Source organism: Rattus norvegicus, chromosome 3 (assembly GCF_036323735.1).
Source record: "Rattus norvegicus strain BN/NHsdMcwi chromosome 3, GRCr8, whole genome shotgun sequence".
Classification (NCBI taxonomy): domain Eukaryota; kingdom Metazoa; phylum Chordata; class Mammalia; order Rodentia; family Muridae; genus Rattus; species Rattus norvegicus.
Genome location: NC_086021.1, coordinates 58,153,604 through 58,158,557, shown reverse-complemented (window position 1 = coordinate 58,158,557; position 4,954 = coordinate 58,153,604). Strand labels below are relative to the sequence as shown.

General features: G+C 36.7%; 1 pseudogene; it reads left to right on the top strand.

The window, feature by feature from the left end:
- The first annotated feature begins 4,493 nt into the window (after nt 1-4,493).
- Ndufb1-ps2 (NADH:ubiquinone oxidoreductase subunit B1, pseudogene 2) lies at nt 4,494-4,718 on the top strand (annotated as a pseudogene).
- Nucleotides 4,719-4,954: the final 236 nt, after the last annotated feature.

Sequence of the window (4,954 nt, the reverse complement as noted above, 5' to 3'; positions counted from 1 at the left end):
AAGAGAACATATTGTTCTTCCAGAGAACTGGAGTTCTGTTCTCAGTAACCATGCTGACAATTCTAGCTTCAGGGAATCTGGTCTCCTGTTTTGTACTCTACACACACCCATACTCATATAACGTACATTCCCAGACAGATAACACATGTAAATAAAAGCAAAATAAATTGAGGAGGGAGAAGAGAGACACACAACACACACGATGTGTCAAAGAGGCATAGGTTACAATTTTGGAGCCTCCACAAGCTGGAGCAGACAAAGAGAATTCTCCCCATGAGTCTTCAGCAGGACTAAGGTCCTGCTGGGCACTCTACAGTCATTTATTCTCTGCATTTTGACCAGTTGTGGATTGCTGCAATAGCCACCATCTGTTGCAGAAAGAAGCTTACTTATTTATAGATATAAACATGAAGAGAGAATACCGTCAGAGATTGTCCTGGTTTAGGAAAGTGGCAGTAGTATGTTCTCCTTTAGGTTCATGATCTAGAATCTGGTAATTGCCTAGATTCACAGTGGGGACCTGAATTCCCTCCTATTTGGAGGATCTTAAATCTAGGTGGCTGTTAGTTATCTCCAAGATATGCATGCCACTGTTGCATCCATGGCTGTACCTTGCTGTGCTGATCATTGGGATTTCTGGTCTTTACAAATGGAATGGATTTTTAATTGCTTTTATCTCGTGGCAGCTTGCATAGCACCTCAGGATGCTACGAGAAACCAGCTTTCAGAGAAGATCAGTTCCAGCTCTCTTTCATCCCAACATCCAGCATTCGTTGTCAGTTATTTTCTTGATCTTAGCTTTTCTGATGAAATCTCAAAGCATTTTTTCTTTGCATTTAATGATGAAAGATGTTGAACACTTCCTAGGACATTTCTTAGCTATTTTCATTTCTTCTTTTGAAAATATTTGTTCAGAAATTGTAGTTTATTTTAAGTTGGATCATTTGTTTTCTTGATCCTCTTCCTCCTCCTCTTCCTCTTCCTCCTCCTCCTCTTCTTCCTCCCCCTCTCCCTCCTCCTCCTCCCTCCTCCTCCTCTTATTCCTTCTTCTATCTAGATTCAGGATACTAAGCTCTTATGAGATGTGCACTAGGCAAAGATTCTCCTACTATGCTTCATCTCCTTTTGCCTTTGTTGTACAGCACTTTTTAGCTTCATAATGTTCCATTTATGGATTGATAGCTTTAATTCATGAGTGAATAAAGTCTTATTCAGAATGTACCCACTATATATGTATCTTCTAGGGTAATGGCTATATTTTTTCCTACCAGTTTAAGTGTTTCATGATATACATTGAGGTCTTTGATCCACTCGGATATTTTCGGGCAGGGTAATATTTTATTCTACCTTTGACAAAGCCAGAATTATATAATACATTATTTGACATCCATGCTGTCGCTTAACCCATGTCCTGGCATTTTCAATAGCTTTCAGACCTACCTTGTTCTCTTTAATGATGACCCAATAATTCTATTGTGTAAATGAACAAAATGTATCTAGTTAATTCTCTGTTGTCATGTTAGCATGCTTTTGCTACTTGCTATTAAGATAATTGTTCAGTGAATAGCTCTGGAAGCATGGATAAGCAGATTTCACTCTATGCATAATGCAAGGTTTTTTGCTTTTTACTGTTTTATAACAATAATGAAAGCAAGTGGGATAACCATACCATCTCTTAATTATTTCTAAAAACAAAACAAAACAAAATAAAATAAAGTAAATGCTACAGAATTTTATATTTGTTATTTTATGTAATCTTCACAGGATTTGCTACATAGCTAATTATTATCCCTGTTATCTTGAAATGCATATTTTCTACTTAAGAAAAGTGTGCATTTATAGAATATTTAGAAAATTAAATTAGTAACATTTGATGATGACACATTTTTACCTGTTCAGGGAAAACTTCCCTTTTAACAAGTTGTCTGAATGACTTCTTCCTATGCAGCTATTTTACAATTTTTATACTAGTTTTTAATTTAATTTTTTGAGACAGGTTCTTGCTCTGTAGCTGAAACTAGCCTTGACCTTGCCAAGTAGCCAAGGCTGTCCTCAAACTCTAAATCCTCCTGTTTCGGCCTCCCAGTGATGGGCTTATAAGCAGGAGTCACCAGGATTGCATTTTATTTAATAGCATACTATTCCCTGTGTTCCCTCTCCAGATAACTATTTCTTAAAATGCTGCATAATAGGCCCTCGCAGCCTGCACATGCCACTGCTCTTCTGGTTTGACTTACTCCTGCCACAACTATGCACTAAAGGGTAGTTTGTTTTTTTGTTTGTTTGTTTGTTTGTTTGTTTGTTGAGTACAGAGATCTTGTGTGCTTTCTGTCATAGCTTTTTAAACTTTTTTCACTTGTGACCCCATTTTCCCTGAGAAATTTTTAAACCATAGTATGTAGGTATATAAAATCAATGAATAAATTAAATATTTCCTGATAATAAATTATAAAGAAATTGATCTTAAAAAATTCTTTAGTGTATATACAATTTATTAAAGATGGAAGTGAATTTGCAACAATTAGATGAATATACTTGTTTAATTTTCTATAAGAATTAGATCATCTAAACATTTAGTTCTTCAGTATGTTGAGGATGGCCAATGTTTTTCATAGTTGATTACTATTCTGTGTAGAGGAATTTTAATGGCTGTTCTGGCAAGGGATCACATCCAAAGACCTTCTAGGTGTGTGATCTGGCTGGAATACAGCATGCCCTTAGTATACACCTTTAATCCACAAAAATGAAGGTAAAGTTAGTTTGTAGAAGGACAATGCTTGAAAGTGATGTATAATTGAGGAGCAGACAAAGTGATGAATCTCAGAAAGATTTGACAGAATGAGACAGAGATAGGATATGGCCAACTCTCACAAGAACAACGAAGGAAAGAGAGGCTACTTAAGAGATAGTGCAGCGAGAGAGAGAGAGAGAGAGAGAGAGAGAGAGAGAGAGAGAGAGAGAAGGCAGTTTTACCAGGACAGTTTTAAAGAGACAGGTTGCAAGTGAAGACAGAATGAGTCAGAGAATAAAAAGGAACTTAGAGGCCAAGCAGAGCAATTCAGTGAAAAGCTGAAAGAAGCCAATTTGAATCAGTCAGCTTGGTGAGGAGTTTTGAGCTGGAACAGCTGAATTGAACCACCCAGCCAGAGTTCAGGAAGAGGTAGGAAGGGTGAGCCTCTGGGACGACAATGACATAATGTGAATATAAGATACTTTTACAATTCTGACCAACTCCAAAAAAAAACTATTTTGCCTAAACCCGTAGTACAAAATGACAGAAATATGGCTATTTCAGAATTGTTGGAATACTGCCTGAATCCTAAACCAAAATTCTTTTATTTCTTTTAATGAAATGCAAGTTAGCAACTCAAATGACTGTATTAAAATCAAACATCCCAACACAACAGTATCCAAATATTATTAATTTCTATATTTACTTGTTGCAAAATGATGTTAGGAAGATAAATATCGAGTCTTTGTTTTCCACAATTAAACCAATATTTCTGTAGCAGTAAGAAATTTTGTGTACACAGAGAAAACACTGCAGTTCATAACGTGCAACATAGTTTCAGATCTGAGCCAAGAGGTTGTGGGTGGCTGCTAGCACAGCACAGCATGAAGGCACGCACAGTACAAGATGTGCACACTCTTCATTCAGAACAGAAGCTACTGTGAAATTGTTTTATACAACACAAGAAGGATCCAGACACTCCTGAGTGTTGTCATACATCTCATTTAAATTAATCTGGGGTTGTTAGGTATTCAGAAACTTGGTCCCAAATTTTTTCAAACCCCCCCCATGTTTACTTACAGGGCAGTGACCCATAGTTTGAGATCCTGTTTTATGTCACTTCTTTAGGATACATCCAAAGAAGTTGAATTAGGAGGTCAACACACTGAAATTCTATTAGTGGCTTCCTGAACTGTTTCTTCTGGGCCATCAAACTCCTTATTCTAAGCTATAAGCTTAACACTCTTACAGTCCTTTAGCTTAACTGTAGTAATGCCAGTTAATAAAGATACTTTCCTTTCCATGTATTATCAGAATTTTTTCTTTTTATTTATTTGTTTGTTTGTTTTTCTAGACAGAATCTCGGGCTGTCATGAAATGCACTATGAAGACCAGGATGGCCCTGAACTCGGAAACTGCCTCTGCCTCCACCTCTCTGCCTCCACCTCTCTGCCTGTGCCTTACAAGTTCTGGTACTAAGGGATGCATCACAATCCAGGTAGCACATGCCTTGCATTTCAGCACTAGGGAGGTAGAGGCATGTGGATCTCTGTAGGCCAGCTTGGTCCACAGGACAAGTTTCAGGTCAGTCAGGAGTACACAGAGAAATCCTGTCTCAAACAAAACAAAACAAAACAAAACAAAGAAACAAACAAAAACTTGCATGGCTACACCTGGCTCAAGAAATTTTTTCTCAGGTCTCTAGGCTCTATGCTACTGTCCTTGGTCATATGGTCATGCTTAGCACCTGGCTATAATTAGGATGAACTTACTTCAGCTCTTAGGTGACTACTGGGTTCATATACTTGTCCATACGGAACTTGTCTTTGAGTGTTATCTAGACAGGAAAGATAATGAAAAGCTAACTGTCTTCTAGAGTAAGACTGTGCTGTCTCAAAGTCAACTGAGGCTCCAGGAAGAAGTTATCAGAAGTGAAAGCTGTTGTAAAGCACAGAATGGCCACTTTAAAAAGCTATTGGAGAAATAAAAACATGGTTATTATTTTTAAAAGAGAACTACATGAATAAACACATTATAATAAAAACTCTGCTACAGTTACTTTTCCATTGTCCTATTGTTTCTCTGTTCATATCATTTTGGAAGAATATTGTAAGATAAAATAATGTGTACATTAACAGAATATTTTTGAGATGCTATGTGAATATATGAACTTATTTTATGTAATATGTTAATACTATATATTTGTAAATTTTATAATGGAAT